This window comes from Pseudophryne corroboree, chromosome 6 (assembly GCF_028390025.1).
Source record: "Pseudophryne corroboree isolate aPseCor3 chromosome 6, aPseCor3.hap2, whole genome shotgun sequence".
NCBI lineage: Eukaryota > Metazoa > Chordata > Amphibia > Anura > Myobatrachidae > Pseudophryne > Pseudophryne corroboree.
In genome coordinates, this window is record NC_086449.1 from 524,404,246 (window position 1) to 524,419,857 (window position 15,612).

General features: G+C 46.3%; 1 protein-coding gene and 1 pseudogene across 1 annotated transcript in view; one reads left to right on the plus strand and one right to left on the minus strand.

The window, feature by feature from the left end:
* HELB (DNA helicase B) overlaps window positions 1–15,612 on the minus strand; it is a 206,837-nt gene that overhangs the window by 104,612 nt on the left and 86,613 nt on the right. The gene's annotated exons all lie outside the window — the stretch shown is intronic.
* LOC134937512 (5S ribosomal RNA) lies at window positions 12,505–12,622 on the plus strand (annotated as a pseudogene).

A 15,612-nucleotide genomic window follows, 5' to 3' on the forward strand; every position in this document is an offset into this window, starting at 1 on the left:
CAACAGGCTCACTGCATCGAGGGACTTAGGGGAGAAGAAGTGAACTCACCTGCGTGCAGGATGTATTGGCTTCTTAGGCTACTGGACACTAGCTCCAGAGGGACGATCACAGGTACAGCCTGGATGGGTCACCGGAGCCGCGCCGCCGACCCCCTTGCAGATGCTGAAGAGAGAAGAGGTCCAGAAATCGGCGGCTGAAGACTTCCCAGTCTTCTTAAGGTAGCGCACAGCACTGCAGCTGTGCGCCATTGCTCTCAGCACACTTCACACCAACGGTCACTGAGGGTGCAGGGCGCTTGGGGGGGCGCCCTGGGCAGCAATGAAAGTACCTATGCTGGCTAAAAATACATCACATATAGCCCCTGGGGCTATATGGATGTATTTAACCCCTGACAGGTTGTCAGAAAAACGGGAGAAGAAGCCCGCCGAAAAGGGGGCGGGGCCTATTCTCCTCAGCACACAGCGCCATTTTCCCTCACAGAACTGCTGGTGGGAAGGCTCCCAGGCTCTCCCTTGCACTGCACTACAGAAACAGGGTTAAAACAGAGAGGGGGGGCATTTTTGTGGCGATATTATTACATATTAAGATGCTATAAGGGAAAACACTTATATAAGGTTGTCCCTGTAAAATTATAGCGTTTTGGTGTGTGCTGGCAAACTCTCCCTCTGTCTCCCCAAAGGGCTAGTGGGGTCCTGTCCTCTATCAGAGCATTCCCTGTGTGTGTGCTGTGTGTCGGTACGTGTGTGTCGACATGTATGAGGACGATGTTGGTGAGGAGGCGGAGCAATTGCCTGTAATGGTGATGTCACTCTCTAGGGAGTCGACACCGGAATGGATGGCTTATTTAGGGAATTACGTGATAATGTCAACAAGCTGCAAGGTCGGTTGACGACATGAGACGGCCGGCAAACCAATTAGTACCTGTCCAGGCGTCTCAAACACCGTCAGGGGCTTTAAAACGCCCATTACCTCAGTCGGTCGACACAGACACAGACACGGACACTGACTCCAGTGTCGACGGTGAAGAAACAAACGTATTTTCCATTAGGGCCACACGTTACATGTTAAGGGCAATGAAGGAGGTGTTACATATTTCTGATACTACAAGTACCACAAAAAAGGGTATTATGTGGGGTGTGAAAAAACTGCCTGTAGTTTTTCCTGAATCAGATAAATTAAATGAAGTGTGTGATGATGCGTGGGTTTTCCCCGATAGAAAATTAAAGGCGCTCACACGCTTATCAAAACAAGTGGCGTTACCGTCTCCAGATACGGCCGCCCTCAAGGAGCCAGCTAATAGGAGGCTGGAAAATATCCTAAAAAGTATATACACACATACTGGTGTTATACTGCGACCAGCGATCGCCTCAGCCTGGATGTGCAGCGCTGGGGTGGCTTGGTCGGATTCCCTGACTGAAAATATTGATACCCTTGACAGGGACAGTATTTTATTGACTATAGAGCATTTAAAGGATGCATTTCTAGATATACGAGATGCACAGAGGGATATTTGCACTCTGGCATCAAGAGTAAGTGCGATGTCCATGTCTGCCAGAAGATGTTTATGGACACGACAGTGGTCAGGTGATGCAGATTCCAAACGGCACATGGAAGTATTGCCGTATAAAGGGGGAGGAGTTATTTGGGGTCGGTCCATCTGACCTGGTGGCCACGGCAACAGCTGGAAAATCCACCTTTTTACCCCAAGTCACATCTCAGCAGAAAAAGACACCGTCTTTTCAGCCTCAGTCCTTTCGTCCCCATAAGGGCAAGCGGGCAAAAGGCCAGTCATATCTGCCCAGGGGTAGAGGAACGGAAGAAGACTGCAGCAGGCAGCCCCTTCCCAGGAACAGAAGCCCTCCACCGCTTCTGCCAAGTCCTCAGCATGACGCTGGGGCCGTACAAGCGGACTCAGGTGCGGTGGGGGGGGGGTCGTCTCGAGAGTTTCAGCGCGTAGTGGGCTCACTCGCAAGCGGACCCCTGGATCCTACAAGTAGTATCCCAGGGGTACAGATTGGAAATTCGAGACGTCTCCCCCTCGCAGGTTCCTGAAATCTGCTTTACCAACGTCTCCCTCCGACAGGGAGGCATTATTGGAAACAATATCACAAGCTGTATTCCCAGCAGGTGATAATCAAAGTACCCCTCCTACAACAAGGAAAGGGGTATTATTCCACACTATTTGTGGTACTGAAGCCAGACGGCTCGGTGAGATCTATTCTAAATCTGAAATCTTTGAACACTTACATACAAAGGTTCAAATCAAGATGGAGTCACTCAGAGCAGTGATAGCGAACCAGGAAGAAGGGGACTATATGGTGTCCCTGGACATCAAGGATGCTTACCTCCATGTCCCAAATTGCCCTTCTCACCAAGGGTACCTCAGGTTCATGGTACAGAACTGTCACTATCAGTTTCAGACGCTGCCGTTTGGATTGTCCACGGCACCCCGGGTCTTTACCAAGGTAATGGCCGAAATGATGATTCTTCTTCAAAGAAAAGGCGTCTTAATTATCCCTTACTTGGACGATCTCCTGATAAGGGCAAGGTCCAGAGAACAGTTGGAGGTCGGAGTAGCACTATCTCAAGTAGTTCTACGACAGCACGGGTGGATTCTAAATATTCCAAAATCGCAGCTGATTCCGACGACACGTCTGCTGTTACTAGGGATGATTCTGGACAGAGTCCAGAAAAAGGTGTTTCTCCCGGAGGAGAAAGCCTGGGAGTTATCCGAGCTAGTTAGGAACCTCCTAGAACCAGGCCAAGTGTCAGTGCATCAATGCACAAGAGTCCTGGGAAAAATGGTGGCTTCTTACGAAGCGATTCCATTCGGCAGATTTCACGAAAAAAAATTTCAGTGGGATCTGCTGGACGAATGGTCCGGATCGCATCTTCACATGCATCAGCGGATAATCCTGTCTCCAAGGACAAGGGTGTCTCTTCTGTGGTGGCTGCAGAGTGCTCATCTACTAGAGGGCAGCAGATTCGGCATTCAGGACTGGGTCCTGGTGACCACGGATGCCAGCCTGAGAGGCTGGGGAGCAGTCACACAGGGAAGAAATTTCCAAGGAGTGTGGTCAAGTCTGGAGACTTCTCTCCACATAAATATACTGGAGCTAAGGGCAATTTACAATGCTCTGAGCCTAGGAAGACCTCTGCTTCAAAGTCAACCGGTGCTGATCCAGTCGGACAACATCACGGCAGTCGCCCACGTAAACAGACAGGGCGGCACAAGAAGCAGGAGGGCAATGGCAGCAAGGATTCTTCGCTGGGCGAAAAATCATGTGATAACACTGTTAGCGGTGTTCATTCCGGGAGTGGACAACTGGGAAGCAGACTTCCTCAGCAGGCACGACCTCCACCCGGGAGAGTGGAGACTTCATCTGGAAGTCTTCCACATGATTGTGAACCGTTGGGAAAGACCAAAGGTGGACATGATGGCGTCCAGTCTGAACAAAAAACTGGACAGGTATTGCGCCAGGTCAAGAGACCCTCAGGCAATAGCTGGGACGCTCTGGTAACACCGTGGGTGTACCAGTCGGTGTATGTGTTCCCTCCTCTGCCTCTCATACCCAAGGTACTGAGAATTATAAGAAGGAGAGGAGTAAGAACTATACTCGTGGCTCCGGATTGGCCAAGAAGGACTTGGTACCCGGAACTTCAATAGATACTAAGAAGGGACTTGCTTCAGCAAGGATCATGTCTGTTCCAAGACTTACCGCGGCTGCGTTTGACGGCATGGCGGTTGAACGCCGGATCCTAAGGGAAAAAGGCATTCCGGAAGAGATCATCCCTACCCTGGGCAGAGCCAGGAAGGAGGTGACCGCACAACATTATCACCACATGTGGCGAAAATATGTTGCGTGGTGTGAGGCCAGGAAGGCCCCACGAAGAAATTTCAACTCGGTCGATTCCTGCATTTCCTGAAAACAGGAGTGTCTATGGGCCTCAAATTGGGGTCCATTAAGGTTCAAATTTCGGCCTTGTCGATTTTCTTCCAGAAAAAATTGGCTTCAGTTCCTGAAGTCCAGAAGTTTGTCAAGGGAGTACTGCATATACAACCCCCTTTTGTGCCTCCAGTGGCATTGTGGGATCTCAACGTAGTTCTGGGATTCCTCAAATCACATTGGTTTAAACCGCTCAAATCTGTGGATTTGAAATATCTCACATGGAAAGTGACCATGATGTTGGCCCTGGCCTCGGCCAGGCGAGTGTCAGAATTGGCGGCTTTGTCTCACAAAAGCCCATATCCGATTGTCCATTCGGACAGGGCAGAGCTGCGGACTCGTCCCCAGTTTCTCCCTAAAGGTGGTGTCAGCGTTTCACCTGAACCAGCTTATTGTGGTACCTGCGGCTACTAGGGACTTGGAGGACTCCAAGTTGCTAGATGTTGTCAGGGCCCTGAAAATATAGGTTTCCAGGACGGCTGGAGTCAGGAAAACTGACTTGCTGTTATCCTGTATGCACCCAACAAACTGGGTGCTCTTGCTTCTAAGCAGACGATTGCTAGTTGGATGTGTAGTACAATTCAGCTTGCACATTCTGTGGCAGGCCTGCCACAGCCAAAATATGTAAATGCCCATTCCACAAGGAAGGTGGGCTCATCTTGGGCGGCTGCCCGAGGGGTCTCGGCTTTACAACTTTGCCGAGCTGCTACTTGGTCAGGGGCACACCCTGGCTGAGAAGGACCTGGAGTTCTCTCACTCGGTGCTGCAGAGTCATCCGCACTCTCCCGCCCGTTTGGGAGCTTTGGTATAATCCCCATGGTCCTGACGGAGTCCCCAGCATCCACTTAGGACGTCAGAGAAAATAAGAATTTACTTACCGATAATTCTATTTCTCGTAGTCCGTAGTGGATGCTGGGCGCCCATCCCAAGTGCGGATTGTCTGCAATACTTGTACATAGTTATTGTTACAAAAATCGGGTTATTATTGTTGTGAGCCATCTTTGCAGAGGCTCCGCTGTTATCATGCTGTTAACTGGGTTCAGATCACAGGTTGTACAGTGCGATTGGTGTGGCTGGTATGAGTCTTACCCGGGATTCAAAATCCTTCCTTATTGTGTACGCTCGTCCGGGCACAGTATCCTAACTGAGGCTTGGAGGAGGGTCATAGGGGGAGGAGCCAGTGCACACCACCTGATCCTAAAGCTTTTACTTTTGTGCCCTGTCTCCTGCGGAGCCGCTATTCCCCATGGTCCTGACGGAGTCCCCAGCATCCACTACGGACTACGAGAAATAGAATTATCGGTAAGTAAATTCTTATTATGAAATGGGTCCAATTGCCTGTCAGCGACCCACGAGGCCGGTGAGTCATTCACATAACAATGATCCTACTTTAAAATATTTCAAATAAAGACATGTCACATAACAATACAAGGGCAGGTGAGTAGAGTAGACACACAGGCCTCAATACAATAGAAGCCCCCCTGTCCAGGCGGCTCACCTCCCCTATACCCTACCAAAGCGTCCAACTTCAGGGTTGGTAATATAGCTACTACAGAAAGGGATGTAGTGAATTTGCTTCATTGAGGCCCCTAGGGGCTACGGTGTCCAAAGTATATATCCAATAACACTCTCGTTGTCTGAGAGCCAAAGTACGGTCCCCTCCCATTGGATTTGGGGGAACCCAATCAATGATTTTACATTTGAGGCTTGCCACTTGGTGTCTAGCGTCCAAAAAGTGGCGAGCCACTGGCTTATCAGTCTTGCCCGTAAGTATGGCCGTATGAATGGAAGACCTGTGATTGGCCATTCGATCACGGAACATACGTGTGGTGAGGCCAACATAATACAACCCACATGGGCATTTTAATATATATATGATGTAATCAAGACGGCAATGTAAATGATACTTCAGTCGAATCGATTTTCCAGTATGTGGATGATTAAATGTTGGTCCAGTAATCATGGACCGACACGTGGTGCAACTACCGCATGAGAAACATCCCGGTTTGGACTGCATCAAAGCAGTCCATGGGGTTTTAATGGGATCTTCTTCAGGGAATGATCTTGGTTTCATGAGAATCTGTTTGAGATTAGCTCCCCTCCTATAAGCCATCATTGGTACCCCAGTTTTCGTAAATGGTAGAGACTCATCTGATTTAATAATTGGCCAATGATGGTGTAATGCCTTTTTCATCCTTGCAGCATTCCCATCAAACTGTGTAGGAAAGATCAAACGGTCTTGTGTTTTCCTTTTAGGCTTAGTACCAGTGATTGTCTGTTCAGCTTTCTGTCTGCAACCCCGTAACAGTTTTGGTGAATAACCACGCTCTAAAAACAGTGTAGTGATCTCATTGCATTGATCATCTCTACGTACAGGGTCGGAATTCAACCTCATTACTCTCAAGTATTGTGAAATAGGTAAGCTCTCTTTTAGAGCCGAGGGATGATGACTAGTTGCTAAGAGCAATTGGTTACGATCCGTGGGTTTACGGTAAAGGGTATAACTCAACTGTGTACCTGTATTCATAAGAGTCACATCCAAAAAGTTAATTTCCAAATAGGAACTAGTTTGTGTAAATTTAATCGGACTAGAAAGGGAGTTCAACTCCTCCACCATCTTAATAAATTCCTCCTGCGTCCCTTTCCACAATAAAAAGACATCATCGATGAATCTACGATAGAAAATGATTGCATGACCATATTTAGGAAATATATGTGTACTTTCGTACCATGCCATAAACAAATTAGCATATGCAGGCGCCAGGTTAGAACCCATTGCTGTACCGGCTATTTGCATATAATAATCCTTTTTATATACAAAATGATTCTGCGTAAGTACCAGCTCTATCAATTCAAGCAGGAACTCTGTCGGGTACTGAGCGCAAGGTGTACATTCAAATGCTGTCCTGAGTACTTCTAATCCTGCCTGGTGGGGTATAACGGTGTATAGTGAACATACATCGAGAGTGGCCAGAAGGGTTTCCCTGGTCACCTCGATGTCTGTCACATGTTGCAGAAAATCTCCCGTATCCCTAATAAAGCTCGGGATAGAGCGAACCAGTGGTTGTAGTAAACTGTCCAGAAAGATGGCAAGTGGTTAGATGAGAGACCCCTCAGCTGCAATAATGGGCCGTCCTGGCGGCTGTGTGAGTGTTTTATGAATTTTTGGCAGTAGATATATAATAGGACATTTGGGGTGTTCTACAGTGCAAAATCGTGCCAGATCCTCTGTGATCCATCTCTGGTCAAGGCCTCTTTTAATAGCCGAGTCAATCTTCCGTTTGATCATAGGGATCGGATTAACTTCAAGTTTGGCGTATGTAGTGGTATCAGAGAGCTGTCTCATGACCTCACGGTCATAATCTCCCCAATCCTGCACCACTACCGCGCCCCCTTTGTCAGCAGGTCTTATTACCAAATGGTTGGCTTTTCTAAGTTGATTAAGAGCAACACGTTCAGGGGGTGAGAGATTATCGTAAAGTTTTTTGGGGGGTTTTTCTTTAGTTTCATTTTGTACTAAACGTAAAAACGTCTTAATGCGGGAATTTGTGGATGGTGGGTCAAATGTAGATTTAGCTTTAAATTTTGGACAGTCTCCGCTAGGGGTAACATCTTTGAAAAACTCGCGTAGACGCATAGTCCTTCCAAAATTTAAATTGGTCAACCGTTTGTTCAAAAGAATTAACCTTGCATGTGGGCACAAAGGAGAGTCCTTTGGAAAGGAGTCTCATTTGTGCTTCGTCGAGGACAGTGGTAGACAGGTTAAATACTATATTCAAATCCGTCTCCGACGGCCTCTTCTTCGGCCAGTGCCCACCTCTCCGCGTGTGCGGTCTATGCCGCTTCGAAGCGGACGGCTGTGCAAGGTATAACGATCTGTTTTTTGTTCTAAAAAATTAGATTCGTATTGTCCTTCATTATACTCTGTATCAGAGGTGGACGTCGGAGACGGAGACGAATTTGAATATAGTATTTAACCCGTCTACCACTGTCCTCGACGAAGCACAAATTAGACTCCTTTCCAAAGGACTCTCCTTTGTGCCCACATGCAAGGTTAATTCTTTTGAACAAACGGTTGACCAATTTAAATTTGGAAGGACTATGCGTCTACGCGAGTTCTTCAAAGATGTTACCCCTAGCGGAGAGTGTCCAAAATTTAAAGCTAAATCTACATTTGACCCACCATCCACAAATTCCAGCATTAAGACGTTTTTACGTTTAGTACAAAATGAAACTAAAGAAAAAACCCCCAAAAAACTTTACGATAATCTCTCACCCCCTGAACGTGTTGCTCTTAATCAACTTAGAAAAGCCAACCATTTGGTAATAAGACCTGCTGACAAAGGGGGCGCGGTAGTGGTGCAGGATTGGGGAGATTATGACCGTGAGGTCATGAGACAGCTCTCTGATACCACTACATACGCCAAACTTGAAGTTAATCCGATCCCTATGGTCAAACGGAAGATTGACTCGGCTATTAAAAGAGGCCTTGACCAGAGATGGATCACAGAGGATCTGGCACGATTTTGCACTGTAGAACACCCCAAATGTCCTATTATATATCTACTGCCAAAAATTCATAAAACACTCACACAGCCGCCAGGACGGCCCATTATTGCAGCTGAGGGGTCTCTCCTCCAACCACTTGCCATCTTTCTGGACAGTTTACTACAACCACTGGTTCGCTCTATCCCGAGCTTTATTAGGGATACGGGAGATTTTCTGCAACATGTGACAGACATCGAGGTGACCAGGGAAACCCTTCTGGCCACTCTCGATGTATGTTCACTATACACCGTTATACCCCACCAGGCAGGATTAGAAGTACTCAGGACAGCATTTGAATGTACACCTTGCGCTCAGTACCCGACAGAGTTCCTGCTTGAATTGATAGAGCTGGTACTTACGCAGAATCATTTTGTATATAAAAAGGATTATTATATGCAAATAGCCGGTACAGCAATGGGTTCTAACCTGGCGCCTGCATATGCCAATTTGTTTATGGCATGGTACGAAAGTACATATATATTTCCTAAATATGGTCATGCAATCATTTTCTATCGTAGATTCATCGATGATGTCTTTTTATTGTGGAAAGGGACGCAGGAGGAATTTATTAAGATGGTGGAGGAGTTGAACTCCCTTTCTAGTCCGATTAAATTTACACAAACTAGTTCCTATTTGGAAATTAACTTTTTGGATGTGACTCTTATGAATACAGGTACACAGTTGAGTTATACCCTTTACCGTAAACCCACGGATTGTAACCAATTGCTCTTAGCAACTAGTCATCATCCCTCGGCTCTAAAAGAGAGCTTACCTATTTCACAATACTTGAGAGTAATGAGGTTGAATTCCGACCCTGTACGTAGAGATGATCAATGCAATGAGATCACTACACGGTTTTTAGAGCGTGGTTATTCACCAAAACTGTTACGGGGGTGCAGACAGAAAGCTGAACAGACAATCACTGGTACTAAGCCTAAAAGGAAAACACAAGACCGTTTGATCTTTCCTACACAGTTTGATGGGAATGCTGCAAGGATGAAAAAGGCATTACACCATCATTGGCCAATTATTAAATCAGATGAGTCTCTACCATTTACGAAAACTGGGGTACCAATGATGGCTTATAGGAGGGGAGCTAATCTCAAACAGATTCTCATGAAACCAAGATCATTCCCTGAAGAAGATGCCATTAAAACCCCATGGACTGCTTTGATGCAGTCCAAACCGGGATGTTTCTCATGCGGTAGTTGCACCACGTGTCGGTCCATGATTACTGGACCAACATTTAATCATCCACATACTGGAAAATCGATTCGACTGAAGTATCATTTACATTGCCGTCTTGATTACATCATATATATATTAAAATGCCCATGTGGGTTGTATTATGTTGGCCTCACCACACGTATGTTCCGTGATCGAATGGCCAATCACAGGTCTGCCATACTTACGGGCAAGACTGATAAGCCAGTGGCTCGCCACTTTTTGGACGCTAGACACCAAGTGGCAAGCCTCAAATGTAAAATCATTGATTGGGTTCCCCCAAATCCAATGGGAGGGGACCGTACTTTGGCTCTCAGACAACGAGAGTGTTATTGGATATATACTTTGGACACCGTAGCCCCTAGGGGCCTCAATGAAGCAAATTCACTACATCCCTTTCTGTAGTAGCTATATTACCAACCCTGAAGTTGGACGCTTTGGTAGGGTATAGGGGAGGTGAGCCGCCTGGACAGGGGGGCTTCTATTGTATTGAGGCCTGTGTGTCTACTCGACTCACCTGCCCTTGTATTGTTATGTGACATGTCTTTATTTGAAATATTTTAAAGTAGGATCATTGTTATGTGAATGACTCACCGGCCTCGTGGGTCGCTGACAGGCAATTGGACCCATTTAATATGTCATTAAGCGCACGTAGTATGCGCGGGTGTAACATATATGGACATACACATAGTGAGTTGGACGTACGAAGTCTAGACCTAGGGGTCATATTGAACTATTGCAGTCTAGTGGTATATGTTACAATCTTTAGCAGTATACTTGTTTATCTGTAGAATCTGAAGGTATTTGCACTGAGTGCACCTATAAATAGTGCCATCTAGGGATAGTAGTTTCCATCCTTGTACCTGATTAATAAAGATGATGGGTATCTCATTATATAATTGTGACTAGGGGTATGGATTAAGGGTGCCCAGCAACATGGAGTGAGTGACTTGAGTACACCCTCGGTTATTGGAGAATGTGGAGATATGATGAGAAGGCTCAGTGAGTGGGCATTGTTGTTTTTTACTGGGATGTGCCAGTACTGTACTTCTGCGACTCCCGAGCGCACACTTCCGGTTGCTGAACCGCACGGAAGTGCCGCTGGAACGCATGATGACGCGCTTCCGGCGGGTGGCAGCACGAGGGACGGCGTTTGGCTGAAGCCAGCGCGGAGGATCGTGCAACAAGCGGTGGGGTCTGCAGGTGAGGCGCTGTGTTCATAGCAGGTTATAGATTTGAATGACTACCAGGAAGCGTCTTCTTATGGATAGATTATATTTGGAAAATGGGACTTCCAGGTTGGACGTCACTTCCGGCCAGCACGGTTTAAATAGCCCATGTGTGTACAGGGACAGCATGCAGCAATGTCTGTGGCGTCCCAGGGCTAATGTGAGTACTGATGGCTTATTTTACACTAATGATTTACACTAATGGCTCTATGATGACATGCCTACCAGCATTTAGTGAGGACAGTGTTTCTTATTTGGTGTTGATAGGTTGGACTCTTTAAAACTATGCAACCTGCATCATTGCTGCATTACCTTTATGGCTACCACAATAAGGTATGATATTATACACCGGGATGACCTAGATGTGAGGTATTTTTGGTAGAGACTAATAGATTTTTGATAAAATTATTTATTTATCTAAACAGATGGAAGTAGCTCTGCATATTTTTAGTTTTTGACTGCCTATGAGTGTCCTGATATAGGAGACGTCCAGTGGGGATTCTTCTTTGTATCCCAGGTAATTGAATTAGGATGGTCACATCCCTTAGGCACACTTTCAAATAGGTGTTTTCTGGTGACGGGTCCATTATTGTCACTGTCGGGTGCCCGTAGGGGCCGGTGAGGCATATAGTCTGTGACTGTGTATTACTGTGTATTTGCAGATTATGTACCGTTTGTCTATGATGATGAAATGATGAGGATGATACATCACCTGTCTTGAGAAAGGCCTGTCATCAGACCGAAACGTCGACAATAAAAAGCTGTGGTGATTTTAAGAAGAAGTATCGGCTATCCCTTTATCAGTGCGAGTGCACCTTCCAAATCTTTTGGAGTTCTACTGTATGTGTGTGGGCCGAATCGGTCCATTGGGAGTACCCACTATCTGATGAACTTTTTTTGATGAGAGTGCAGGCTTATCGCGTATATATATATATATATATATATATATATATATATATATATATATATATATATATATTATTTATTACAAGGTTATCCACCTAGTGGAACAGATAGCACTCTCCAGACTTTAATCTCAATTATTCAGCAAAGAGAATTTAATAAAGGTAATCTCACAGTTCCAGTTGTAAAGTCCAATTCCGACGTTTCGGTCCACACCAGGACCTTTGTCAAGGAGTTACAGCATAGTTACAGCAGACATCAGTACAGCATAAATGGGAACTGTTGTTACAAAGGGATAGCCTCACCGGCCCCCACTAAATACCCCTCCCATTGGCGCCAGTCCCACCTCTCCACTTCCTTGGAGTCAGTTGGAACGTATTGCAGGACCATATACATCACTTCCTGTTATCCAGGCAGCGTGCATTATCCATGCAGTCCGTCCCGAACAGCGGGCGCGCCGTGGAACGCAAACTGGAAGTGCGTGTTGGAACGCACGCGTCACTTCCGGTTTTTGCGCAAGCTATAGTTTCCATAGTAGCGGAGAAGCCGCTACTGGACGCAATAGTGTATGTTGTGAATGTTTCAGTTGAGCTCAGTCTTTAGCTACCGAAGGGTACCCATTAGAGCAAGTGATTACTTTCCAGCCAACCATATTTACTGTCATACCGCACTGGGCAAGCCCGAACCCATCCGAACTTGGAAGCTAATCAGTGCTGGGCCTGGTCAGTACACGCTAGGGTGACCACGTGGAATACTAGGTACAGTAAGTATATCGTTATAATACGTGGTTGTGAAAAATCTTAATTTTGGCATGGCGCAAAGCCAGTTGGGATTCCTCGATGATAACCTGCTTGCACAAGCTGAACACGGTATAATATCCCTCACGGACGATGATGCGGATAAGGTCTTATTTGACCAATTAGATTTCGACACTTTGCCTGCAGAAACACCTACAGACCTATACCACCAACTTCTTAGACTCAAACGGAGGGAAATAGACCTCACCTTACATGGGCAGTTCCTGTCCGAATACTATCGGAAAAAGCACATCCCATGGGGATTTAGGATTAACAATATCCCGACATTAGGCAGGAACAACCCCACATTCTGCAGCCGCTGGTGTGGGGTCCCGAATAAGTGCTCCCTCGACCTTATGCTTTTGGTAGTGGAGGAAGTGGGTATAGAATTAAATAAAGTTAAGGCCCAAATTGATACCTTCAGCAGTGCACATCTGGGCACCATCAAGAAGGATAAAACCACCAATTTATTTGAAAAATTGCAAACACAGATAGACACCTATAAGAGAGAAATCACTGCATTTAAACGTAGTAAACTAATAACGGTCACAGCAGATTACCAAAATCACACTGTCTATCGGTGGTTGATCGGTGATTCTAGACCAAATAGATCACAACGGCCCTTTAGAGCCCGCCGCCAAGGACGTAGACAATTCTACACCAACGATACAGGATCTTCTGCCTCCGACACAGATTTGTCTGACGGTAGACCAACTCCTAGGTCTTTTTTAGAGCATACAACAACCCCCAACCTCCCTCCAGTGGCAAACCAAGGAGACCGCACCCAAGGAAGGGCAGACACATGGCGCAGGTGCAGAGACAAACCCAGGACCTAGTATTTAATTTATCAAGTAAGACACTAGATGAGGCAACTGTACGCCTCCTCTCGAGAGGCCTTTCCTTTATACCTACAGCACCCCATCGACGGTTTGACACCGTAGTTGATATATATAAGTTCGGTAGGAAGCTCAGGTTACGTGAGCACTTCACTACAGAAATCAACAAAGAAAACACGCAATTTCGGAAACCCTCCACATTTGACCCAGTATCCTCCAATCCTAGCATTAAGACATTTACCCGCCTCCTGGAACATGATGTACATGTACAGTCTCCAACTAAGCGTTTTGATAATCTGCCCATTGCAGAACGCAAAGCCCTGTCAGCACTTAAGCGTGACACTAGCCTGGTGGTTAGGCCTGCGGACAAAGGGGGCGCAGTAGTAGTACAGGATTGGGTCGACTACAATAGCGAAATAATGAGGCAGCTAGATGAGTCCACCTACACTAGCCTGCAGCACAATCCCATACCTGAGATCAAATTGGAAATTGATCGCGTAATAGAACAGGGTTACAAAACACAGCAGATTGACAAAAATACACTGGAATTTCTCACTGTTGAACATCCTGTTTGCCCCATAATCTATACTCTTCCCAAAATCCATAAAACCCTGTCACATCCACCAGGTAGGCCTATCATCTCAGCTAGGAAATCTCTGCTACAACCGCTCGCCATCTTTGTCGATACGTACCTGCAACCCATAGTACAGCAGGGAGATAGCTATGTGCGAGACACATCCGACTTTCTGCAGAAGCTGAAGACTTTTCCATACGAGCTTGACGACACATTGCTGGCTACCATGGATGTTTGTTCCCTGTACACCATCATACCACATGAACAAGGTCTACAAGTACTAGCAAATGCCTGGCAACAATACCCACCGACAGGGCCGGCAACTGAATTTCTCCTGGAATTGGCTACCGCAGTTCTTAAACATAATCATTTCCTCTACCAAGGAAAATATTATTTACAACGTGAAGGGACCGCGATGGGTTCTAATTTGGCGCCGGCATACGCCAATATATACATGACCGAATATGCACAAGAACAGATCTTCCCGAGATTTGGATCCCAGATCCTCTTTTACAGAAGATTTATAGATGACATTTTCCTGCTTTGGAAGGGGTCAGTAGACTCATTCAACGACATGGTCAGTTGGCTCAACGGCATAGACAGCCCGGTAAGATTTACCCATCAAGTGGATCCAGTCAGTATCAACTTTCTGGACATAACCATCACATTGGAGGAGGGTCGCATCAATACAAGCTTGTACAGAAAACCTACGGACCGCAATACCTTGCTACTTGCAACCAGCCAACACCCACCAGCTCTCAAGGACAATCTCCCAATCTCTCAGTTCTTGAGAGTGATGCGTAATAATACCAATAGGGATACCATGGAGACACAAATATCCGAGATGACATCACGCTTCCTAGAGCGAGGGTACGATAAGAAAACAGTGACGCATTGTCTGAAGAAAGCCAGGAAGAAATTTGTTACGTCTACATCCCCGACTGAAGCCACCTCAACACCAAAGCGTATGGTTTTTACGACCACATATGATCATCTATCAAATAGGATCCGAGGAGCCGTCCGCAAGAATTGGCCCATCTTAACCTCAGACGACCATCTCAAATTGAAAAGGACACCACCCCCCATCATGGCCTATCGCAGGGCGGCCAACCTAAAACAATTATTGTTAAGACCTATGGCTGGACAAGAACTTCCCACAACCACTACATGGCTACATGAGAAAAGACCTGGGTGCTTTAAATGCACCGGGTGTACTACATGTAGGGGGATGCTAACAGGACCGACTTTTCCTCATCCCCACTCGGGGAAAGCAATACCCATCAAATACAGATTGCACTGTAATATGGACCATTTGATCTACATCCTCACATGCCCGTGTGGACTGTACTATGTGGGAATGACGACCAGAAGGTTCCGGGATCAGATGGCGAATCATAGAATGTCAATACACCAGGCGATCAACACTGGGACAGCGACCTAACCAGTAGCCAGACATTTCTTAACTCTAAGACACCAAGTATCTGATCTGAGGTCAAAACTGATAGACTGGATACCCCCGTTACAAAGAGGCGGTGATCGTGCTCTCTTGCTCA